At 42.6% G+C, this 27,941-nt stretch overlaps 1 long non-coding RNA gene across 1 annotated transcript in view; it reads right to left on the reverse strand.

Moving 5' to 3' along the window:
* Positions 1 to 320: 320 nt before the first annotated feature.
* The window catches only part of LOC146058812 (uncharacterized), a 68,541-nt gene continuing 40,920 nt past the window's right edge, over positions 321 to 27,941 (reverse strand). Inside the window, exons 2-3 of the long non-coding RNA XR_014469971.1 lie at positions 1,801 to 2,019; positions 321 to 469 (exon numbers count right to left, since the gene is read on the reverse strand). This is a non-coding gene — a long non-coding RNA (uncharacterized LOC146058812). The remainder of the gene's footprint in view (positions 470 to 1,800; positions 2,020 to 27,941) is intronic.

Below are 27,941 nucleotides of genomic sequence, written 5' to 3' on the forward strand. Positions count from 1 at the left end.
TTTAAGAACAAGCCCCAGGCCAAACCAGCCAGCAGGGTAATGCCACAGCCGGGGGACACTTATTATATAAGGTCCCGCGGCCAAAACATTAACCCTACCGACCAGTCAGCCTGGCCAGGGGCCCTGGGGGAGTGCGTCCTCCCGAATGCCGCTATTGGCCGCCTTGCGGCCTAGCGGCTTCTGATTGGCCGCTAGACCGCAAGGCGGCCAATAGCGGCATTCGGGAGGCGGAGCCGCACGATGTACACAAACACTTTGGTGCTTTGTTCGCGTACTCGGATTGTTTTTTTGCAAAGACCCCTTACCTGGACTACGTCGCCCTGGGACAGGTGAGTATAGTTTCCTTCCACAGCTTCCACCATGGATTTCGTCAGACTCCGGACGCCGACGCCATCGCCGACAGGGATGCCGACATGGATCCAGAAGACGACACAGGACCAGAAGACCAGGACATCAGGAGCAGGGCTACCTACGGGATGAAGATAGGTAAGTATCAGTATGTAAGGGCTTTGGATGTATTAAATTTATTTTAAGTGTGTGTCAGTGTGTTTTATTTTACTATTTTTTTACTGTGGAACTACAAGTGCCAGCGGGCCCTTTAATGGCCCACAGGCTGGAACTTGTGGTTCTCCAAGTCCCAGCTTGCGGGGGAGGCTTGCTGGGACTCATAGTTCACCAGTATTAAACAATAGTTTATTCTTTTTTTTACACCACTATCAGCCCGGTGACCACAGCCCAGAGTCACCGGGGACAGCACCAGGCTTCAGCCTGGTCAGGTAAGCCCTGGAGGGGGGGACCCCTTCATTGGGGGGGTCCCCACTCCCCCAGGGCCCCTGGCCAGGCTGACTGGTCGGTAGGGTTAATGTTTTGGCCACGGGACCTTATATCATAAGTGTCCCCCAGCTGTGGCTTTACCCTGCTGGCTGGTTTGGCCTGGGGCTGGTTCTTAAAATACGGGGGACCCCTAGTCATTTTGTCCCCCGTATTTTGGGAACCAGCCCCGGACCTGGAGCCTGGGGCTGGTTGTTAAAAATCGGGGAACCCCTATTTGTCGGGTTCCCTGATTTTTAATTACCGGCCCCGGCTCCTTCAGCCTGGTGCTGGTTACAGCTGTGGCCCCCCCACGCTGGTTTTTTATTTTATTTAATTTTTCTATTTTTTTTACACTGCAGCCTGCACGGATCTGACTGATCCGTGCAGGCTAAAGCCAAATACGACAGGAACATCAGGGTGTATTTTCCTGTCGTATTTTGGTGCCTGTTTTACACCAAGTAGCAGCCGTATTATCAGTACGGCTGCTTAGTAAATCAGGAACCACCATTCTTTTGAATGGTGATTTCTGTCGTGTCCTATTGATGGTGTAGACATTCGTATTTGTAAAAACAAATACGAATGTCCCATCATTAGGAATACGAATTGTTGTATTTTCGGGATTGTAAATCCCGAAAATACAAATGTGTAAAAAATAGGTGTATTTCTGCCTACGAATACACCTATTTTTTACGAATCCATTTGGGTAAATTTCCCCCTTATTGTGTGTTAATCACAATTTGCACATTTTTAAAGATTGCATTTGACGTGCAATTAATATATAGTATGCATACATAAAACATAGGTAAAGGGGCAGCAATGAAGTAATACCACTTAACATGATGTAAGGGTTAATCTAAAGTGCAAGTAATGTGTTTAATTATCAATTAGGAATTAATTGATTACATTTAAAATTAATCTATGTGTTATGAGGTTGCCTAATTGGATAAGTGTGTCATGTTGCAGAAGCATGAGTTTCGAATAGATTACCGAGGATTGCGGAAATACACCAACTCGGTGAGTACGGTCAGCTTCCTGTCCGTTCAGACGCTGTAAGACCAAGCAGAATCTTTGTGTTCCCACCACACACGGACGTTTAAATGTAGTCCGAAGACACTCCCTCTTCTTAGCCAGTCCGTCCGAAGGGATGCGGTCGACCTGTGGGCGTGTGTTCTTAGAATGTCCGCCGTGCGTGGCGTTCAGTCATTTCTGAAAGAAGACGGAACGGACCGCAATAACCAGATTAAGGCCCCATAGTGTAATTGAGTAAGACACAGTGGGAGTCAGATAGGTCGATAGTCAATAGCTTGACATCATATAGTCAACATGCATATGGTTGACGTGGTCAAAATGCCAACACAAGTAAACGCTCGCCCTGGCTATGGTCAACATATGGAAAGGTCGACATGAGTTTTTGAGGATTTTCTTTCATGCTTTGAACTTTGTCTATACGACGTTACCATCCACGTGGACTATGATTGTGAAAGGTAAAGTGTGCCAAGTGCAGTGGTGACGCGGAAAACTAATTGGGGGTCCACGTGCTCAGGTGTCAACATTGACACAAAAAAAATTACCTTTTTATATGTCAAACTTTTCCATGTTGACCTTTATCATTGTCAACCTTGTGAAGATAAGTTAAAGAACCACATGTGGACACTGCACAACGTTCTTATTATGCAGTATAAGGGAACAGCAGTTTATTGATGACCAATAGATAGTGCACAAGGTACTGTACTGTCCCCCGTCCCGATGCTGGCCCTGTGTGTAGGGTAATGCTTTTAATAGCTTCAATGTAAGGTAGTTTTGTAAATGATAATAGTATCGGGTAGTGCTGTAGTAACTATATATATTCTATTGAAGTTTTTTTGTTGAGCGGGTATTTCTGGATAAAAATTTGCATGAAAATTATACAGGGTTTCTATATTTAGAAATAGAGAAGAGGACACACTGTGCAGTACAAAGCATGATGTTATACAAACATTAATACTTCTACAGTTGTTTATTTTGCACCACCTACACTGATAATTTCCATTTAAGCATAACATGCCATATATACAGTATGTATGGTAATGATAAAATAACCATCTAGGCTTTTAGTTGCCTCAAAAAGCAGTAAAGATTATGGGCAGTATTCAATGTGAATACTGGCGACGTGCAGCGAAACCTGTTTAGGATTCGCTGCACATTCGCCACTGCTCGCTGCGTTCCAGAGCCTCGCCGGCTCCGGTATTCAACGAGTCAGGGGCTCGCTGCCCCTGACCGGCGAATTTGAGCTCCTGCGGCGGACGCCGCAGGGAGCCTGAGGACGGCGGCAGGCAGGGAGATGGAAGTCTCCCTGCCTGCCCCAGATTTTTTTACACCAATTGTAAAAAACAAAACACTTTATTTTAAAAGTTCACCTTCCACTTCACCATAAAAAGATAGCGATTGCTACTCGGTGAATCATGGTGAAAAAAAACCTTGAAATGTATTCGCCATCTGGTCATTGAATAGGGTGATTCACCGTTTTAGTCAGAAATTCACCTTACAGCACAAAATCGCCATAAAAACCTGGCGAATCAGCCTCATTGAATACCGCCCTATATTGGGAGAGGGGCATTTTTCCAGGACAAGACTGTGGTTGTACTTATATAATGTAGTCTCATTTGATATTTGTTTTTATCCATATGTTCTGTCTGTTGTATAAAATATGCTAAAATGCCACTTCAGGTTGGAAATATCCAATACAGTACATACTGTAGTTTAGTTCAGTAGTAATATGGCACAAATGTTGGGAGCCACAGTGAGTGGTGTAAATGGTACTTGATCATAACAGTTCATCCTTATACGAAAGACAAAAATGCACAGGGCATATAATCAAAAAATAAGATCTTCTATTTTCCTGCTAATGTGGAAAATACATTTATTGCCAGATTTCGCAAGTACATACCTACAGGAAACCTGGAGTTCTGAATCTATATAATAAGTTGAAGAGTCTGTGTGCGTGTGTGTGTGCGTGTCCGTCGCATTGCGGACACACCGTGGCACTCAGAGACACCAAATTCAGCAACAAGATACCTCTGGACCCGGTGGTGTGCACCTCGAAGCCGTTTTTGGGAAATTTCACTTAGAAATTTAAAAAACACCAAGTTTCCTTCATTGATGTTCTGGGGAAAAGATCGACGATCTGGAAAACTGTTGCGAAGGAACAACTCCACACCTGATTTCATTGCTGTCATTGAGTATGAATGAATGACACATTCTAACATTATGGTGAAGGCTTTAAACAATTAGGAAATAATTGAGGATATACATAGACCACACATAACACACACACACGTACACACACAAACATTGTACACGCACACACACACACACACACACACAGTACACCACATACACACACATAGCACACAACACACACATTTATACGTAGAGCACCTCACACACCTACACATTGGACAGATACACACACACAACACACCACATGCAGTACAATACAAATCCATACACACTACAACACACACCCAAAAACAGTACAACAAACACACAGAACACACCCACTTAAACATTGCCAGGATACGCACAGCACACTACACACACACACACACACAGATTTATACATAGCACACCTTACGCACTTACACATAGGGCAGATACACACAACACACACACACATAACATACCTCTAACAGCACAACACACACCCACATTCACCACATACACCCAAAAAACAGTACAACACACACACTTAAACATTGCACAGATACACAAAGACCCAACACACACATACTGTATATACGTAGCACACCTCACACACTTACGCATTGGACAGATACATACAATACAAAACACACAACCACATACACTACAACACACACACACACAAAAACAGTACAACACACACAAACACACAGAACACATAAAAAATAATTTGCCGTTTATTTAACCGTCTGTACCGGCAAATAAAAACTGTACCTAATGTACCGTTTCTACTTTGTTCCCCATATCCGTCTCTCCAGTCCTCCAGCCTGTCACTGAGCTCCCCGGCCAGTTGCACTGAGAAATCTTTGTCCTGGCCAATGCACCCATTGTTCAATACAAAGTGGGTACACTGCACTCACCCTGTTAGTCAGTTGGATATCAGGCACTGCTCTGCCTTAAGGGTTTCCCAGACTCTTTTGGTTCATAGATATGTTTGGTCAATAGGCATGAGCGCTGCATGCATTTGTTTGAATGTTATGAGTGTAAGAAGTTAAAGAATAAGACTGAAATGAAGATTTGTCACGTTATAGTGTACAATTTACTCAATAATTGTGAAAAAAAATATGTGTACATAGAAGTACAATCAAGAAATGAAAATAGGATTAAAAAATAAATTCGGATTCAAACTGATAATTGTTTGGATGGTGGTGGGTTGCGAAACAAATCTAGGTGGAGGGGGTATGGATATTGTGGGCATAATTGGTGTTTGGTACACCTACAGGGGGTCCCCAGTCGATGAGAGATTTTCACTACAGTGTCACCGTAGGGGGATTTCCAATTGGTGTTCAGGTGGTCTTTTAGGGACCCCTTTACAATCCCGTTGGTCTCTTCTCCTGGAGCCTACGGTCTCCCTCAGTGATTGACTATCATTAAGGGAGACCGTAAGCTCAAGGAGAAGAGACCTACAGGATTGTAAAGGGTCCCTAAAAGACCACCTGGACCCCAATTGGGAATCCCCCTATGGTGACACTGTGACTGTGACACTAGTGAAAATCCCATCAATTGAGGGCCCCCTGTAGGTGTAACAAACACCAATTATGCCCACAATATCTATACCCCCACCTATAGATTTGTTTCACAACCCACCCCATCCAAACAATTATCAGTTTGAATCAGAACTTATTTTTTAATCCTACTTTCATTTCTTGATTGTACTTCTATGTACACTTACATTTTTTTCATGATTTAATGAGTAAATTGTACTCTTTGTAACATGGCAATTATTTTTCTCAGTCTTATTCTTCAACTTCTTACACTCAAACCTTATCAATGCACCCATTTATGATTGTGATGGCTGGATCAGTGGATTGGCCCGGTGGGTGTAGGGAAGAATTTGGCCCATTGCATTTTTGTGCATTACAGTGGTGCGGGTGGTGTGCGTTGAGTCATGACATCATGTGGCCAGGCCCGCGGACCTGCTCCCACACTCAGAGGCTGCCCCACTGTTTGGTATGCCAGATGCCCGGTGCATGTGCTTTACAGATCCCCAGACCTCAGAGACTGCTGCAGGCAGGTTCGGTGAGGGGAGTGGCAGGGAGAAGTGAATTTTTAATTAATTAACGCGTGGTAAGTAACGCCCACCCCGGTCCCCACGCACTCAGCGCCTGTAATTACACACCCTAGAAACTGTACCATTGAAAGTATAGAAATGGATGTGTGGCCACGTCCCTTTCTGATTTTGTACCAATTTCTGACCCTCAGATGTTGGAGGATATGTCATACAGTAGGTGCTACATCTCAGGATTGGATGTGGAATTCATCAACACATACAAGTTATCATCAGGAGTGTTGTGTTTCAAACAACAACACCACACCTGATTTCATTGCCGTCATTGAGTATCAATGCAAACACATTCTAACATTATGATGGAATCTATAACAAATTACATTCTTAGGTCTTTGGCACAGCATGCTGTAAGATGACATTTTTCAGCAATTTTGGAAATAAAGAAACCCCAAGGTTTTCCCGGGCAACGCCGGGCGGGTCAGCTAGTCATATGAATATTTGTAAGACTAGAAAGAGAAAGCCTTGTTTTTGTTATACTTTACTGATGTTTAGTTTACTGCAGTGATATGCGGTGGTGGCTGTGTACAGACAAGCACTGGGGGAAATTTGCTAAGAATACGATTCTTCGTATTCGTATTCTTAATACGAATGAATACGACTGCTTTGTAATCCCTGATGTCGTATTCATTCGTATTGGCGGCCGTATATACGGCCGCTAATACAAATTCGTATAGGCAGTCTGCACGGATCAGTCAGATCCGTGCAGGCTGCAGTGTGTAAAAAAAAATAGAAAAAAAAAATAGAAAAAAAAAATAGAAAAAAAAATAAATACATTTAAAAAAGGTGTGGGGTCCCCCCCCCACGGCCGTAACCAGCACCAGGCTGAAAGATCCGGGGCTGGTATTAAAAATCATGAAACTGGGCAAATAGGGCTTCGCCGATTTTTTTAAAACCAGCCCCAGGCTCCAGAGCTGGGGCTGGTTCCCAAAATATGGGGGACAAAATGACTAGGGGTCCCCCATATTTTAAGAACCAGGCCCAACCAGCCAGCAGGGTAATGCCACAGCCGGGTGGAGACTTTTTTAACAAGGCCCCCCCGGCCCGACCAGTCAGCCTGGCCAGGGGTCCTGGGAGAGTGGGGATCCCTACAATTTTTTTTTCAGCCTGGTACCCACAGCCCACCCCTGGAGGGGCCAGGACTTACCTGGCCAGGCTGAAGCCTGGTACCCACAGCCCAGGGGTAACGGGCACAGTACCAGGCTTCGAAATGTGGCGAGAGAAGCGAGTCTGCGAGGGTAAACATTTCAACTAATGTAGCATTTGCATCGTTCAACATGACCTTTGACCCTGTTGACCAGTGGCGGAACTTATGAGTGGTTGGCTCAGGTGCAAAAATATAAATTGGGCCTCTCTCCTTCACTCCAACCCCAGTTCACAATATGCCACACAGCCGTAGGTGGTAGCAGTGGGCTGCAATGCACCTGATGCATCAATGGTAGTTCCGTCTCTGCTGTTGAACATGTGCATGTTAACCATATGGGGTCAACCTGCTGACCCAATACTGGTCGACCTACGGATCTATACCCACAACAAACACCCCTTTTGGGTTAATACAATTTTTTTTTTTTTCACGTCCACTTCACATTCCTTGGAGTTATTCTGCAACATCTTTGGGAATTGCAAGAATGTGAGATGGGACCTGCCGTTGAACGTGGATACTGTCACCTGGGTCCCCGTCATTTTCATGGAAAAGAGGCATGTGGAAACACATGCTTCTCCTCAGTCCAAACTGGATTGTGTGCGGTTTGTTATTTTGGTACTTATATGTTAGTTGGGCGCCCACTATATTAAGTACGCTCATACCCCCCACTATCCATGTCGGCATAGAGTTGATTTTATATAGTGTGGCGAGCACAGCGAGCCACCGAGCCTGAAGCGTGGCGTGCGTGGCGCGCCCCGCGAGGGGACGCGTAAAACTAAGCAAATAGCTTAGTGGGCGCCCAACTAACATATAAGTACCGTTATTTTTTTTAACCATATATGTTAGTGTGCAGGAAATATTTATTAGTTATACTGTCACCCTGTGTTTGTATTGTCTTTATTGCAATATTTCTTATACAGATGGAACTACAGGTACCAATGGGCTCTTTTACACCCCACATTATGGTACTTGTGGTTCTCCAAGTACGCACATGCGGGGAGGCATGCTGGGACCTGTTGTTACACATGTAAAAGACAGTATTAAGTATTTCTATTACACTTAAGAGGCTTTCAACATGGCACCCACAGCCCAGGGACTAGCCCAAGTCTTCATAGTTACATAGTAGTTATGGCTGAAAAAAGACTTGCGTCCATCGAGTTCAACCTTGGTTTTAGTGAGTATCTATTAGCTTATCCCTTGTTATACGTAGTGTATTCTGATGTCTTTAAAGACAGATTATGATTAGTGTTTGTACCCCTGGATGTTTTTAACCAATAGAGGTTTGTCCAATCTTATATTAAACATATTTATTGTGTCAGCCAACACCACCTCACCCAGAAGAGAGTTCCATAGTTTTGGTGCCCTGACCGTAAATAATGTTTTCCTTCTAAGGGAACGAAATCTACTTTCCTCTAATCTAAACTCATGACCACATGTCCTACAGTCCTTCCTTATAGTAAAAAGGACGCCTGACAGTTCCTTATATTGGCCCCTGATACATTTGTACATGTTATGCATGTCCCCCCTTAAGCATCTCTTCTCTAGCGTAAACAATCCCAATATGTTCAATCTGTCCTCATAGCTTAAATTCTCCATTCGCTTAATTAGCTTTGTCGCTCTTCTTTCGATTTCCAGTTCTATGATGTCCTTTTTATAGTGTGGTTCCCAGAATTGTACTCCGTATTCTAGATGTGCTCTAACCAATGCTTTATACAGTGGCATAATTATTTTTGAGTCCTGAGTTTCCATACCTCTTTTTATACATGCCAGTATCCTTATTTGTTTATATGCAACATTGAGCACTACACCCAGTTTGTTATCAATTTTGACCCCTAGGTCCAATCTGAGTTCCAAATTACCCGATGCCTCCCTGCTTAGGTTATAGATAGCACATTGGTTCTGTCTCCCGAGATGCAAAAATTTGCATATATCTACATTGAACCTCATTTTCCACTTTTTTGCCCCCTCATCTAATTTATTAAGATCACTCTGATGCGTGGCGACATCCTCTGTTTATCTAATTACTCTGCTCAGTTTTGGGTCATCTGCAAAGATGGAAACTTTGCTGAGTATTCCCACCCCAATATTGTTAATAAATATGTTAAATAAAACGAGCCCAAGTACCGACCCCTGTGGCACTCCGCTTAGTACTGGTATCATATTTGATACTGCGCCGTTCACAACCACTCTCTGTTCTCTATTACACAGCCAGTTTCCTACCCATCTACAAATTCTTACCCCTAGTCCCAGTTCCTACATTTTATTTATCAACCTCTTATGTGGTACTGTATCAAAAGCCTTAGCAAAATCTAGAAAGACCCCGTTTACAGCTTTTCCATTATCAAGGTTGTTGCTGATATCCTCACAGAAGCCTAGCAAATTTGTTTGCCATGAGCGATTTTTCACAAACCCATGTTGAGTAATACTAATTAAGTTATGAATATGTAAATATTTTTGGATACCATCCCTTAAAAATCCCTCAAATAATTTACCCACTATTGATGTTAAGCTCACAGGTCTGTAATTTGCTGGGGCATCCCTTTTTCCTTTTTTAAATGTTGGTACAAGCTCTACTATTCTCCAGTCTTTTGGTACCTTACCCGATGAAAGTGAGTTCTCAAATACGTAATACAGAGGGATCGCAAATTCCTCCCTTAATTCCATTAGTACCCTAGGATGAATCCCATCTGGGCCTGGCGATTTGTTTGTTTTGAATTTGCTGAGCCGCAATTTTATCTAATCTGTCGTGAAAGGAATATTAAGGTCTAGTTTGGTCATCCCGTTTGTGGTACCTGTAAGCTTCTCTGTCTGCTCTCCCCTAGTCCTTGAGTGCCCTGGAGGGAGGGGCCCTTTTATTGAGGGGTCCACACTCTCCATGAACCCTGGCCAGGGCTGACTAGTTGAGGGGTAATGATTCAGCCATGAGAACCAACATTAAAGTGTCCCCAGGCTTTCGCAATACCTTCTTGGCGCATAGAGCCTGGTGCTAGTTTAAAAAATACAGGGGACCCTTACGTCCTTTTTCCACTGTATTTATTGGAACCAAGACTGGTCCAGGAGCCCAGTGCTAGTCAAAAAAATACAGAAGGACCTGCATTTTTACAACCAGGATAAGTTCAAAGAGCTAATTGTCTAATTGTTCTTTACTAAAATCACCAGAATTTGTATAAAATGTGTGTTCTACTCTTTAAAACTGAAACCTATTACATTTGTGATTTCGTTACAAAATCGTAGCTTTTAAAAGTGCAAATTGATTACATTTTTAAGGCACATCAAAAATCGCTATTACATTTGGCCCTGTGTCTCTAGGTGTGCGCTCATACACAAGAGAATCCATAAACTCCCATCTTAGTAAATTTACTACACTGTGTTATAATAAATTCTTGGATGACTTTTGGCTCATATAAATCATAAGAGATAGGTCCCAGGCTAACTGCATCTATTTCACACCTCACTATTCTGCATTTAAATGTTTTTATTACATTGACACGGTATGTCATCTAGAAATGCCCTTTCCCAACTGGAAAGTACAAATGAACACTGTAAATCATTATCCTGGACATGCCAGGGATCCTGTGTATGGAACGCCACTGTTAATACTGTATGTCCACTCCATTGTGATTAATGCATACTAATTTACACATATGGACACCCGAAGAGGCTGTTTTCTTGACATGTAAATCAATGAGCTTCTTTACAAAATAAGGTACAGATACAGACGGGCAGAAGATACAGACGGGCAGAAGTACATGTGAAGGTGTCATAAAAGCACATACTGGGTGGGTTTGAAATGTGTGGTTTGTCAATAACTGTTTTGTAATAACAAAAATAGCATTCCCATTTTAAGGCTTTTGGAATGAATTCTATGCAAGATTCATTTCTGCAGAAGGGAAAGGATTTCTGAAATATTTTGTGTGTTTATTATAGGTATTGCATAATATTCTAAGTATTTCAAGAATGCAGTTTCACTACAGAAACAACATTTTTTTTAGTTTAGAAAATTTATTACAGTGTATTAAAAAAAGCTCCCATTTCAAATACCTATATGATATTCTATCTGATTTAAACAAACATTTTATTCTAAAACTATTTCCCTGAATGATTTCTAACTATTTGCCTTAATTAATGCAAATATATATATATATATATATATCAATATATATATATATATATATATATATATACTGTGTGTGTGTATATATATATATATATATATATATATATATTATATATATATATATATATATAGATAATCCAAATCTGCCGGCACTCAATGATAAGAATAAGGATAAATGAACAGCGGGCCCCGGTGCCCAATGAAAGATCAATGCACAAACTCCAAAATAATGGCACTCCAGAGGCAAAGGTACAGCATATGAAAAAAGCGTGTATTAAAACATCAAGCTTTCGGGGTTTGATCCCCTTCGTCAGGATACACTACAGCTGTAGTGTATCCTGACGAAGGGGATCAAACCCCGAAAGCTTGATGTTTTAATACACGCTTTTTTCATATGCTGTACCTTTGCCTCTGGAGTGCCATTATTTTGGAGTTTGTATATATATATATATATATATATATATATATATATATATATATATATATATATATGGAGTAAAATTGTAAAGTGGCGCCCCTTGCATTGACCATAACAATTAGTGCAAGTAAGCCTTAAACAACTTGAGCCAAGATGAATAAATCATCATCCGCTCTGTGGATAAGGGGGGTGGAATAGTTATTCAAGACCTTGATGCTTTTAAATCCGAAATCTACAGACAACTAGAGGATCCAGGGGTTTACAGAGCACTGGAGAATGATTCCACACAGCTCTTCAATTGAGAACTGGACATTGTACTGGAAAATGCTGTCATGGATGGCACGATAACTCAGTATACTCGTTAAGCTTTATTTCAAACACATCCAGTGGCTCCGGTGTTATACACCTTACCCAAAATCCATAAAACCCCTGTTGTTCCCCCTGGATATCCAATAATATCGGCGCATGACTCTATCTACTACACGGATTCAATTTATTGGGACTCCTACCTACAGCCAGTTATTCAAGCTCAGCCGACCTACCTAAAGGTCTGATCCTCAAAGTACAAGACCTACCTCAACCTCTGCCCAATTGCTTCTTGTGTACCCTGGATGTGGTCTCCCTGTATTAGTGCATACCACATGACGCTGGACTGCAAGCTACCCGTAACCTTATCATGGACAATGAACTGTACCAGGGTCCCAACATTGATCTGTTTATGACATTGTTAGAATTTACCTTGTAAAGGAACTATTTCTTATTTGATAAGAAATGGTACCTTCTATTACAGGGGTGTGCCATGGGTTCTTGCGTGGCACCAGCATTTGCCAATGCATTCATGTTCTCCATAGAACGGGATGCTTTCTTTAGTGATCCTGAAATTGCTGGGAATATTTTATTTTTTACACGTTTCATCGATGACCTCCTGTTAATTTGGTCATGGAGGAGTCGATTTTCCATGATCTCATGGTGAGAATTAACAGTACAGCTAGCTCCATAAAATTCACCTACAACCTGACCAACACATCAGTTCATTATCTAGACGTAGCAATCTCAATAGTCGACCAAAAAAATCAGTACCCGCTTGTACAAGAAACCCACCGATCTCAGTGTCACCCTCCATTCCAAAAGCCAACATCCCATTGCTACAATCAAGGGTCTCCTTTTTTCCCCAATTTCTCAAAACCCACGCATAACGGATGATTTGGCTCAAACTGAAGCTGAAATTGACGGCATGATTACTAACTTCTTATCAAGAGTTTACAATTACGACAAACTGCTTTTACAGTGTGAGTACAAATGGATACACAAACTGAAAACATAACTCTAATTAATAGTTATATCTTCCTACCATGACGTGTTGCTTTAAGTCTGCTCCAGTTCTTCATATTTTTTGTTGATGCATTTACCTGCAGCTGTTTAAAGCATAACTAACCACGCTCAGTCTCACCAGATGTAATATGAGACAGGCAGCATTATGAATATTGACATTTCCTGTTATACCGCTGTTTATGTATTTCTAGATACACGTTTTACTTTTGTTTATGTTTTGTGTTTTTGGTGTTTGCTAGGTGACATAGACGAGCCTTCCTGCCTCTAGGAAGCACGGTAGCGTGCATGTCGCAGATGTGTGACGTCACGGCCGGCACTGAACCATGGGCGGTCCTGGATCACGCTGGACTCGTTCCCAGGGGTGGGTGGCGTGGATGTGCACCGGAGCACTCAGGTATTTATATTGTATGACTACAGTGTGTGGAGAAATAAAAATTTTCATCTCATCTACACTTATGGCCAGAGGTGAACAGGGACGTGAAGGGTGTTCTTATGTAGGACATTTTCAGGACCGTTTTTAAGTTATTGCATCAAATTTAGATCTAGATTTATGATGGCAAACAACATTTAGGGGCATATCATTTCCCACTAGTACAGGGAAGCTGTACATACTCAGAAGTTGTGAGTACCAAGATTCAAAAAGCAATTGATAATCTGACCAAAACAGGTAAATGGAGCTGGAGAGATGGAATGAGTTAATGGGTATGGGGGAGATTCTCTAAACTAAAAATGCGGAAAAACCCCGTTATCGGACAAAAGATCTCTGAGATACTGTATGACTCCCACCTCTTGTCTACTAAATTTCTATCCAAGTGGAATGCCTTTTTAGACTCATTAGACCCTGTTCTAAAAACTCAGATTATATCTACAATTTTTTCAAGGTAGATTCACAGTCTTTAGCCAAGTCAATGGTCACCCCCCATAAACGACCCATCGCCATATATCGCCTCACAAACACCCACTCTTGACACTCATTCCTATACACTCGGTACTCTTCTCCTCCCCGCCCCATACCCTCCTTGCCCTCTCTGTTCTTGTCTCGTGTTTTATATGTCATCCCTAAAATTGTTGTATTTGCAATCCATTTAAATAAGAATAATATAACTTATCTCGTATTGATATTGTTACGCTAATGTTAGGTCACCATGACCATATTGTTCTCTTAATTACAAGTTATTGTTTACAGGTCCAGACTAGTGGTGGACATTATTTTGTATAATTACATTTCCTCGTACTATGGGGGGAATTTACTAAAGGAAATTTGTAAAAAAATAGGTGTAAAAATAGGTGTATTTGTATCCAGAAATACACTTATTTTTGACATTTACTATCCCTAAAATACGGCAATTCGTATTTGTATTGATGTTCTATCAATACTAATACGAATTGCCGTATTTTCGGGATAGTATATGTCAAAAATAAGTGTATTTCTGGATACAAATACACCTATTTTTTACAAATTTCCTTTAGTAAATTTCCCCCTATTTGTCTACTAGTATTACTGTGCTTTTTAAGCAATTATTTATCTCAAAATATAATAAAAAAAAAAATTGAAAGAAAAAACCCTGTTGTCAGGGTTTTTACCGCATTTTGGGATGCGCCGGGTTACCCACCGACCCACCACCACCCGCATCGTCCCCCACCACCCCGCATCGACCCCCCCCTCACCTGTGTCCAGGCAGCACAGTGCTGTGCTGCTCGGACCTGTGACCTCCTCTTCCCTTCACTATGATCCTATTCCGGGTGCAGGGAGGAGGAGAGCCCGGCACAGCAGCAGCAGCGCCGGGTAAGGGAGGAAGGGGTGAGCCGCTGGGTCCCGATGCGACCCGCTGTTTCTCACCGCAAAGGACAGCTCTTAACGAAAGAGCATAAGTGATAATTATGTAGGCGATGGGGGGTGATGTGCGGTGGTAAGGGGGCGCGGATATTAGAGCATCCCCCCTATGGCTGAGAAAAGTGTATGAAGGAGCTGATGCTTAAATTGTTGTAATTTCCATGAAGTGTTTTTTTTTTTGTTAGACTGAGGGAGGTAATGAATATAAATGCGAAGAGTTAATGTTTAAACATTATAGGAGTCAGTTATGTTAAATGGTGCTGTTATGGTCACCTTGAAGGTGTTAATAACTTTTCTTTGTATCATATGGCGGTGGTCATAACATTTCTCTCTTTAATGGATGAGGCCACAAAAGGTCACAACAATGGTCTCCGTATTGTCTGACAGTGACAACAATGGCATGTATTCTTTGTAAATAAAAATGCTGTCAGTATTCTATGGCACTCTCAGAAATGGCAGGATTTGTTTCAGTGCTCTCAGTATTCTAAACCAGTCACAAAAATGTGTGATTATTGTATGGCAGTCACAAAAATGCACGCAGAATTGTCTGGCAGTCACCGAAATTTACATGCGCTCACATAAATAATCTTAGAATTGTGGTAAGCGCATATGCAGCAACATGGCTTTCTCTCAATTGATACACCCCTGTGTAATTAGCACAATGTGATTTTGAGGAAAATATGCCCCTACATTCACTGACACCCAGAGATATATTTACTAAAGGTCGATTTTGGTCAAGGCTGGGTGATTTTTGTACAATATAAAACTAATCTTAATCGATGTTGGACTTCCAGAGCTAGAACACACATGTATTAACATTTAAAATAATAATAAGTTTAAATCTTTGTTATTGGATTGGAATTTGCCATGAGAATGTTTTTGTTCCATATACTAGTATCAGATCTTTCTAAAAACTTTATTCGGGATCAGATCTCTGGGACTCATGATTCTTTCTCTCAGTCTGCAGTGAGTGAATCATGAGCTTCATCATCCATTTCGTATATATATATATATATATATATATATATATATATATATATATATATATATATATATATAGTATTGTGTGTAGACCGCACTCACACTTAGTTCAAAACAACACGGGGTGCCAGACAAAGGGTGCAAGTATTAAGCCTGCATCCAATTACAGTCCAAGAGGTATCCACACCTAGTCCAGGTTGTGGAATGTCAGGCACTCGCCTAATAAATCGTCCAGAATAATCTGTGTAAAATCCATATAAAGGAGTTTTATTCCAATAAATTTAGCAGATTTTAATTTACATGCAGTAGGACATTGCCCCGACGTTTCGGTCCTGTGTGGACCTTTCTCAAGGAGCTTAGTCAAAAAAAGTACATCGCAAGCAGCTGCTCCGGGTACCTTAGGGTTTTACCACCCCAACAACGCTTTATATGGATTTTACACAGATTATTCTGGACGATTTATTAGGCGAGTGCCTGACATTCCACAACCTGGACTAGGTGTGGATACCTCTTGGACTATATATATATATATATAGGGATATTGGAAGTCCAGACTGCGCACAGCCACTTTAAGATAATCGTGTGTCCTGAACAGTGTGTATTTGCAGCTTTCTCCAATGAGCCTGACCACGGCTCAGTTGTCCTGCAGCATATACAAGAAAATGGAGAGGAAGCGCACACATGAGCAAGGTATTAAAGCGTATTTACTAAAAAGTATAAGCTCACATACATCGAAGTGAACAGCAAACAGCTTGCCAATCACTTTATCCACCACCGTATACCGCTAACCGGAAGGACCGGGACCAGTCTTTATCACTGTCGGTAACTTCTGTTGGCAGGATCTTCAAAGCACTGCATTGTGAATTAGGCCACGCCCAACGCGTTTCGTCATCAGAGGACTTCGTAGTTTACCCCATGCACCCCTTCCCCATTAAAATGTAATTTTTGATCTGTCTAGTTATAATCTTAGCGGAAGTGCGAGTGGTCTCCGGACCCACCAGTCTGTACGGCTGTGGGGCGCAGTGTGTGATGTCCAGCACTGTGACCTCTGAGACACCAGTACATAGGATGATTACACGGCGGCTTAGTGCCGAGTACCGTGTTCTCATGCATACCTGGCAGCTATACTTTACCCGGCCGCCTGTTTGGCTCCTGACTACATGCTGATACTAATCAGACGTGATATCAGAGTCTACAGAACTATGCTTGCCATTGTGCATTTGTGTCTACTGGTGCAATATACCAGAGACACAAAACCCATCTTCAAGATTCATATACTCATGGGTTGGGGATCGTAGTTGAGACCTACATGAACAGGGATTATAGTGGCCTTATCAGCCCACATAATTGGTTCAAGGGTGTTACCTCAAATTTTAAGGGTAACCCAGATAATACCGCAAACTGATTATTAAACATAATTTGGTTGGTTAAATACATCCAACTAGACAGCATTTCTAAAATCACCATTAAAGTGACCAATATAACATACTGGAATTGTGGGGTCCCACCTACGTCGCGAGGATAGTGATAGCCTATTTTATTACATGTTTATGTCCTTATGTTTATCTGTCTTTTATTTTGCTAAATTGTATCAATGTTTTAATAAAAGTTATGTTTTAATATTTAACACTCCCTGGTGCCCCACACTGAGACATTTCTTTGTCTTTCCAATTTCTCTGAACCAGTATAAGGCCCATAGTGATAAAGGGATATTTTCTAAGCGATCTGACATAATTTGTCTAGATCACTTAAAAATTAAACACACATCGCTGTGTGTAGGGCCCATAGCCATAGCGATGCGCGGCTCCGTGCATCACTTTTGCCAGGAGATGTAAAGGCCCCCATTCATTAGTCCGACTTGTCCTAGGGACAAGTCGGACCTGCTTTCACCCTGCAGCTCCCCGGGAGGGGGACACACGATTAGGCACTTGATGTGCCAAGGTTTGCATATGATAAATCGCATGGATTTATCATATGCAGTCCCCGGTGAGCTGCGGGAGGAGGGAGCCATGCGGGGGACATCAGCGGGCGGGGGATGCTGGCTAATAGAGAGCCGAGCAAGGGGAGGTTGTATAGGGAGCCGGGCAGGAGGAGGCTGTTGTGGTGGGGTGACAGCAGGAGCAGGGCGCCGGGCAGGGAGGATGACGCATGCTGGCTGCCTGGCAGCGGCGGGAGCCAGCCCGGGAGGAACAGATAACTTGAAGGAAAAAAAAGCCCATACAGATGACTAGCAAGCCATTGATTGGCTGAGACCTCTCTCAGCCAATCAGCGATTGGCTGAGAGAGGTCTCAGCCAATCAATGGCTTGCTAGTCATCTGTATGGGCTTTTTTTTTTCAAGTTATCTGTTCCTCCCAGGCCAGCTCCCGCCGCTGCCCAGCAGCCAGTGTGTGTCATCCTCCCTGCCTGGCGCCCTGCTCCCGCTGTCAACCCACCACAACAGCTTCAAGTGCCTCCTGCCTGGCTCCCTATGCAGCCTCCCCTTGCTCGGCTCTCTATAGCCGGCATCTCTCACCCGCTTTAATCCCCCGCACGGCTCCGGTGCTGGGCTGCACATAAGATTTAGCAAATCTTATGTGCAGCCCATCCGACCTCGATCCGATGTGCACTGGACCGCGCATCGGATCGGAGGGGGTGTCTGCAAGTGCGATTTGGGCCGATTTCACGACCCGATTCATCTGAATCGGGTGAAATCGTGCCCAAATCGCATAGTGTATGGGGGCCTTAAGACCAGCCTGTTGGATAAATCTAGTCAGATCACTTAGCAAGAGAGACTGCACATTTCCCGTGTTTTGTGTAGTGTTGTGTAGCAATCAGCAATTTGTGTTAGTTTACTGAATTTAAATCTCACATGCTTGCTTAATCGGTTTGATTAATCACTGATGCACATCACTGATACTTTCTGAGTGATCTAGATTCACGGACACTCAAGGGGAATCTCTCATGCTGAAACTCCCTTGCGAACGCTCAGGCACAAATCTCAGTTTAGGGATATTTGTTTGTGGAGATGTTATTATTTTATTTGAATAATCTGTGCTTATTGTTACATGGATTGTATTGTGCTGCTATCTCAGTCATTTGCATTACCTCTCTTTCCATTGTTCATTTTATTGGGAATTATATTTGCCTGCGGAAATGAATCATGTTTTGTGACTTTTATTACCTGCTTGTTATGCATGTTATACATCTTGGCAGCTGGGATCCAGTTGGCATTACTTTTATGTATATTTTTGAGATTTTTGCTTGTGGCAAAGATGCCATTTGACTTCAATAACCTGTGCTCAGCAGAACATTTGTATCATGGAATCTGATTTGAAATAGTTGCAATTGTTTCTGTTTACATTCATATTCTCATGTTCCACATTTTCATTTTTTTTATACATTCATTTAGTATCCATTCAACTATGCAAGGGATTAATATTGTTATTTATTAACATTTTCTTATATAGCTCAGCAAATTCGGTTGCACTTTACAAGTGGAAACAGTGATACAACAAACTGGGTTAAACTGTTAAAAAGGTAGATGGGCCCTGCTCGCAACCGTAGGGATGTGCACCTGCAAGAGTAAACACATGCTGCCCTTTTTTTTTTTCTGAGGTGGCTACAGCCCCTAATCTGTAGTGCCAACCAAGCAGTGCTGGGTGGAAACACAGAACACATATACTGTAGACATGCTTGTTATCATGCATGTATTATATGTGCTGGATCAGTCCCCCGGCGATCTCCAGCGCTGATTGCATCAGGTACCTAGAACCACCCGGGAATCAGTATAAACCAGCGCAGTGTTAAGCACTCCACCGGACTCCTATTGTCAAGTGGGCGGGCTTCACACTGTAATAGCTTATACTGATTCCTGAGCAGCGCTGGCGATTCCCAGGGGAACCACCCAGCACGTATGTTAGATGCATGATAATATGCATGTATATATGGGCTGTGATCCCCCCTTGCACTCCTTGGTTGGTGCTGCAGCCGCCTCTGGCTGCAACTGTATGTAGTAATGTCTTTTTTTCAACCTCACCAACTACAGATGGAGATTATATCGCCATGTGCCATTCCCCTCCAGCAATCTGACAGAATGGGGCGTGTGCGCACAAGACGCTCATGTGCCCCATTCTGTTGGATGCCCTGACTGTCTCCCTAAAGTGGAGACAGGAAGGGTAGCACCCTGTCCCCGCTCCCTGCCGCCTTGATGATGGGGACACCCAAGGGAGTGGGTCGTTCACGTGTCCCTGTCCACTGGCCCGCACATTGCCACGTACAGGATATATATATATATATATATATATATATATATATATATATATATATATATATATATATAAGAAAACCGTGTATCCTTAAGGTACAGACAGGGCAGCACTCCGTTCATCAAGTGAAAAAAGATAGTTCCTTATTTATTCAAAATTTTCAAAATATGGTTTCAGGCCACCAGCATGACAATAAGCATAGTCAACAGCGTTTTGATTAGGAATAGTGGGAGTTAGATACATTCACCCATCCATAGTTTGGCTGTAACGGCTGTGTGGCTGTGGTCGCAGTCGACGAATCCGTTTCGGCACAACTTGCCTTCCTCCAGACTGACTCACAAATGCACTTGCCAACAAGCCTTTTTAAAGCCACCATATGTGAAAGTGAGTTGTATCACCTGTGCAGGTAACGTATGCAGGCCAATCAGTTAGGGTCAATCAGAACAGCGTTCCTTCCCCGGATCTCCTTATATGGGCATAGCAGTTCTATATTGCTTAAGACTCAATCAAGTGAGTACAAGTACATATACATAGATAAGACCTAAGTGCTAAGTGTTTACATACCTCAGTCAACGTGTGGTTAGTAGCGGGGGTCTGGGGGCGAGCGAGAGCCGCCGGATGATCTTAGCACATCGCGCCAAGGTCTCCGGTCTCTGTATGCTCAGCCACATTCGCGTCTCAGCTCCATAGCAACACCAGCGTGCGCCGCACTTCGTGCAGCGTCACTGGCCCGCGTCGTGGAGTGCAACGTGACCCGCACCGCTTCAATGCTTACACACGGACTTCCGGCATTGAATGACACGCACAGGTCTATGTGTGAAGCGCATAAGCTAGCTGAGTAACCGGCGGTACCTGGGATCCATAGTGTCTGTCTAAGATCGTACCCATATAATTTGGCCTGCATAGTTATTGGTACATCACTCTAAGAAAAGTGATAATCAGGTCATATACAATATCAACAAAAAATAAGCGAAAAAGGATATGAATGAAAAAACAAAAAGAACGAAAAAGAATAGAACACAGCACACATATATACATTATGCGCTTCACACATAGACCTGTGCGTGTCATTCAATGCCGGAAGTCCGTGTGTAAGCATTGAAGCAGTGCGGGTCACGTTGCGCTCCACGACGCGGGCCAGTGACGCTGCACGAAGTGCGGCGCACGCTGGTGTTGCTATGGAGCTGAGACGCGAATGTGGCTGAGCATACAGAGACCGGAGACCTTGGCGCGATGTGCTAAGATCATCCGGCGGCTCTCGCTCGCCCCCAGACCCCCGCTACTAACCACACGTTGACTGAGGTATGTAAACACTTAGCACTTAGGTCTTATCTATGTATATGTACTTGTACTCACTTGATTGAGTCTTAAGCAATATAGAACTGCTATGCCCATATAAGGAGATCCGGGGAAGGAACGCTGTTCTGATTGACCCTAACTGATTGGCCTGCATACGTTACCTGCACAGGTGATACAACTCACTTTCACATATGGTGGCTTTAAAAAGGCTTGTTGGCAAGTGCATTTGTGAGTCAGTCTGGAGGAAGGCAAGTTGTGCCGAAACGGATTCGTCGACTGCGACCACAGCCACACAGCCGTTACAGCCAAACTATTAATGGGTGAATGTATCTAACTCCCACTATTCCTAATCAAAACGCTGTTGACTATGCTTATTGTCATGCTGGTGGCCTGAAACCATATTTTGAAAATTTTGAATAAATAAGGAACTATCTTTTTTCACTTGATGAACGGAGTGCTGCCCTGTCTGTACCTTAAGGATACACGGTTTTCTTATATACTTCTTTTTTGGTCCGGCACCCATACCATATCTACCTATGTTTAGTGTGCGAGTTGCATATGTTTTCATATATATATATATATATATATATATATATATATATATATATATTGTTTGAACCACTTTTTGTGGAACCTGGTTCAGCTGCAAAATTTGCCAAATGTACCACAAGGTGAATTGTAAACCCATCAGTGGAAAATGTCTGGTGTTCCCTTTCCTTTGATGCCCTAAGACAATACACTATACAAAATTGTAAGAATTAAACAAACAACAACCATACGGGGCACCCTCTTTTCAATATATTGTGTATTACTTGCTGTATTAATACTGTTGAATAGATCCCATTCTGTCAACATGAAGGAACAACATAACAGTAATGTCGGTGTTGGTGGTTGTGCGCGGTTGAATGGAGAAACACCTCTATTGTTCTGTTGGGCCAGTAGCGCACGCAGGGGGGGTTTCTGAGTACCCAGAAACCCCCCTAGGAGTCTAAGGGCCCTAGGCTGAAAGCTGAGGGTCCCCTCTTTCCATGGGTACAAGAATTTTAAAAATCGGCTCTTGGGAACCAGAGATATCTGACTTCAAAGCAGTGGTCCCCATCCAAGCCTGTTAATTGCTCTTCCCAGTCAGATATTTCAGGTTCTGTCTGACTTACAGTTGTTCTGGTATATTCCAAAAGCTGGGACTCTCCCACTTTGATAGACACTAGTACATGGGTCTTCAACCTGTGGCCCTCCAGATGTTGTGAAACTACATGTTCCAACATGCATTGCCACATTTTTTCCTATAAGAGCATGCCAAAAAATCTCAGGGCATGCTGGGACATGTAGTTCCACAACATCTGGAGGGCCACAGGTTGAAGACCTGTGCACTAGTAGCTTGTCTCTACTCTCTCCCAGAACCAGAGAAATCAGCCTTCCAGCAGCTGGTTACTGCTCCAGCTCCACACACCTGGTATGTAGTTTTATATACTCTTTTGTGGATTGCTCTGCCTCCTGAACTCTGATCTCCTAGTCCCCAGTACCATTCGGTAGGTGGAATTCTCTAGTTTCCATTAAAATCTAAGAAATCTATTTACGGGAACTGGAGATATCTGCAGTCAAGCAAGCTATCCTCCCACCAGAAAATGATGAATAATAAGCCCACTCCACTATACACCCCTCCTCTGCATATTAAACATCCTCTACCACACTGGAAGTTATGTATCAGGGCCCCTACATTCAGCCCAATGCCCCCTTCTCCCACCATCTGTGCAGTAAAGGGGTAATTAGTGGAAATTACTGATCCAGGCCCTACATGCTGAGCGGTTGATATAATACCCCCTACCACCCGTGGGACATCAGAGCTTCCCCCACCCCTACCACTGGAGGATCGGTAGGGGCCCCAATACATTGCTATGCCCAGGGGCCTACACTGCTGTTAATGCCCCTGTATGTATGTATATATATATATATATATATATATATATATATATATATATATGTATGTATATGTATGTATATATATATATATATATATATATATATATATATTCATTTTTTTTTTTATTATTATTATTATTTATATACATTTGGTCTATCTATAATACTTTAACTGACCCGGCATATACTGGGTCACCTAAGTGTCCATCCCCGTGCTTTGCTCCGCCCCTCTGGAAACCCCCTTCTGAAAATCCTGCGTTTGCCACTGTGTTGGGCTCCATCTAGTTGCCACTGGCATGCAAAACACTTGAGGTGAGGAGCATTAGGCTTATTATTAAATAGGATATGACATGCATGACCTGCTTTTTCTCTGATGGTACTGAATGGTATGTGGTATAACCACCTTTACTAATATAAGGGGTAATTTAGATGGGGTTGCTATTGCGCTATCATCTGCAAAGTACCGATGTTTGGTACTTTGTTCTATCATAGGACCCATTATGCATGTGCGCAATTGGGTCCTGTGACATCACAAGCAACCCAGCACCAGACTGTCGGTGATTAATACTATTGCGGTGGTGGTAACATATTCTATTTGGAAAAATGGTTGCATGCCAATTATTTTCCGTAAGGGAGTAAGGAATAGAAGGATTTCCGTATTTGAACTGAGATTTCCTAGCCTCTGTAAAGGGCAACTTGTATGTCCCCATGGGTGCCTCAAGCCACTCCATGAAGGGTGCTGATGCTCGGATCCCCACTGCAACAGGAGGCGTCTGCTTGTAAAAGAAGCCCCCCTGCTGTATTACCTTTATATTTTTTACTAGTTACTAGTTCTGGAAACATAAATAAATCAGTGAAACATTTCACAAATCAATAAAATAAACATCTCAAGTATGGAAGCTATTATAAATCATGCTCTATCAATACATTAGATAAGTACTGGTACCTATTCTGAGTACCAATCTCTTATCATATTGTAATATAATGCATAATGCATCAGCCATTGGATTGTCATTCTAAGGATGGCATTCCAAATATGCAGAGTTATAACTGGAGTTTAACCCCTTCCCGACATTTGACGTATATATACGTCATGGACTGGATGTACTTCCCGACACATGACGTATATATACGTCATGGCTTTAAACTGTCCCCGCGTCTATAGACGCGGTGACAGTTTGGAAATGTCTGCTGTCCCTGACAGCAGACATCCCCCCTCGCTGCCCAGGGGGGGCAGGGATGCCCCCCCCGGTCGGCGATCGCTGTGATTGGCTGTTCAAATGTGAACAGTCAATCACAGCGTTTCCTGTGTTACCGGCGGCTAAGCCGCTCGGTAACACAGTGATCGGTGGTGATCGGTGCTGTTAAGTACAGCACCGATCACCACCGATCGCCAGCCCCCCCTCTCACCCACCCGGCAGCTCACCCGGCAGCTCACCCGGCAGTCCCTCCTTCCGGCAGCCGCAGCGCACGCAGCGCTCCCCCCCTCCCACCCCCCGCCAGCCGCAGAACAAATAAAATAAATAAAATAACTTGTAATGTACTGAATTATATATATATATATATGTGTGTATATATATATATATGTGTGTATATATATATATATATACATATATATATGTGTATATATATATACACATATATATATATATATATACATATATACACTTATATATATGTGTATATATATATATATATACATATATATATATATATATATATATATATATATATATAGACAGATAGATAGAAAGATATTCCCGACATATGACGTATATATACGTCATGGTCGGGAGGTACTTCCCGACCGAAGACGTATATATACGTCATGGTTTTAAACTGTCACCGCGTCTATAGACGCGGTGACAGTTTGGAGATGTCTGCTGTCCCTGACAGCAGACATCCCCCCTCGCGGCGATCGCTGCGATTGGCTGTTCAAATGTGAACAGCCAATTGCAGCGTTTTCTGTGTTACCGACGGCTAAGCCGCTCGGTAACACAGTGATCGGTGGTGATCGGTGCTGTTAAGTACAGCACCGATCACCACCGATCGCCAGCCCCCCCCCTCCCACCCGGCAGCCCCCCCTCCCTCCCACCCACCCACTCGGCTGCCGCAGCGTCAGCACCCCTCCCACCCCCCCACCAGCCGCAGCACCAGCCCCCCTCCCAAAGCTGGTGAGCAAAATGGGGTCACATGTGGGGGGGTTCCACTGTATTGGTGCTTCGGGGGTCTTGCTAATGCGACATAGCACCCACCATTCATTCCACCACCAAATATCACTCCTTCCCTTCTGAGTCCTGCCATGCACCCAAATGGTATTTTCTGGTCACATATGAGGCATTGCCGTACTCGGGAGAAATTGGGGCACAGATTTTGGGGTGCTTTGTCTCCTTCATTCCTTGTGAAAATGAAAAATTTTGAGCCAGAACTGCATTTTTGTGTAAAAAATTACATTTTTTTACACAAAAATGCAGATCTGGCTCAAAATTTTTAATTTTCACAAGGAATGAAGGAGACAAAGCACCCCAAAATCTGTGCCCCAATTTCTCCCGAGTATGGCAATGCCTCACATGTGACCAAAAAATACCAGTTGGGTGCATGGCAGGACTCAGAAGGGAAGGAGTGATATTTGGATTTTGCAGCACAGATTCTGGTTGAATGACCCCTGAAGCACCCATACAGTGGAACCCCCCCCACAAGTGACCCCATTTTGCAAACTACACCCTTTAGGGAATTCATCTAGGGGTGTAGTTTGCAAAATGGGGTCACTTGTGGGGGAGGTTCCTAACTTTTAGCATCTTATGGTGCCTATAAACCTACATGGTGCCTAAAAAATAATCTCATAAAAAGGAGGCTCCAAAATCAAGTAGGTGCTCCTTCTATTATGAAGCCTGTGGTTTGGTCAACGTGCACACTAGGGCCACATATAGGATATTTATGAAAACAAAAGAATTGGGGGAATCAATTTTTAGTCACATTTCTCTAGTAAAATCTACTGTGTTCCTTAGAAAAATGTATTAAAATTGAAAATCTGCAAAAAAAATGAAGTTTTGAAGTTTTGAAATTTCACCTACACTTTGTTTTAATTCCTGTGAAACACCTAAAGGGTTAACAAACTTCCAAAATGCTGTTTTGAATACTGTGAGGGGTGCAGTTTTTGAAATGGCATCATTTATGGGGGTGTCTCACATACAAGTCCCTCAAAGTCACATCAGAACTGAACTGGTCCCTAAAAAAATCAGTGTTTGAAATTTTCTTGAAAATTTGAGAATTTGCTATTCATATTTTAAGCCTCCTAGTGTCCAAAAAAATGAAAATGAGGTTGAAATAATGATGGCAACATAAAGTATACATATGGTCTATGTTAGTTATTAACTATTTTGAGTGGTAAGATTATTTGTCTCACAAGCAGAAAATTTAACTTTTTGCAAATTGCTAAATTTTCCATTTTTTTACGACATTTTGGTATTTTTCACAAAAAAACACATCTGTATCGACGAAAATTTACCACTAACTTGAAGTACAATGTGTCACGAGAAAACAATCTCAAAATCACTGGGATAAGTAAAAGCAAAAAAAAGTTATCCCCACTTAAGTGATACATGTCAGATTTGAAAAAAAGGGCTCTGTCAGGAAGGCAAAAACTGGCTGTGTCAGGGAGGGGTTAAATCCCATCTTTCCTTTCTTCATAGGTAAAACCAACTTCACCTTTTATAAATTAGATTTTCCTTTTTCTCTGAATACACTTTTCGAACTCCAAGAAAGTTTGTCTTTCTGCGACTTGGATCCTGTTTTCAATGCAGCATCCCCTTGTTAATTAGACTGCTAAACTTCTAAACCTTAACACTTGCTCAATAAGAGGTGTGTCACTCAGGTGCCAAAAGGGAGGGGTAATTCTGACTAGAAAAAAGAGTGAGAAATATCTACATCAGTGATTTTCAACCTTTTTTACCTTGCAGCACACTAAATAAGATTTTAAAATTGCCAAGGCACACCATGAGATTCCCACAGGGCAAAACACATAGGCCCCCACAGGGAAAAAACAAACCTATTGGCCCCATATAAAAAACAATCACACTGGTCCCCACAGGTAACAGAAATAAAATACATTGGCCCTTTACATGAAAAGAAAAGACCAGTAAATAACAGTTGAACTGGTGGTGGCTATAAAGTGGTTTGGGCATCTCTAGATCTGGGGGCACACTTGAGAACAGCTCAAGGCACACTAGTGTGCCATGGCATAGTGGTTGAAAAACACTGATCTAGATAATAATCAGATAATACAGAGATCTTGGTTGCATATATCTGCAGATATAGGGCTAAGCCCCCAGGCTGTACATCAAGGCGTCTCTGTGTCACTGAGGTCCTTAATACTGGGTATGGGTCGGGGGTGTGGGCCCCCAACATGCCGGCACAGGCTGACTATTCCAGGGCAGCACACAAATGAAAATTAGGGTACTTGTGTAGTTTCACGGCGCCATGTTGGCGCCGTGAAACTACACAAGTACCGAAATTAGTAGGGGTTAATAAGA

Source organism: Crinia signifera, chromosome 2, assembly GCF_055691185.1.
Source record: "Crinia signifera chromosome 2, ASM5569118v1, whole genome shotgun sequence".
Classification (NCBI taxonomy): Eukaryota; Metazoa; Chordata; class Amphibia; order Anura; family Myobatrachidae; genus Crinia; species Crinia signifera.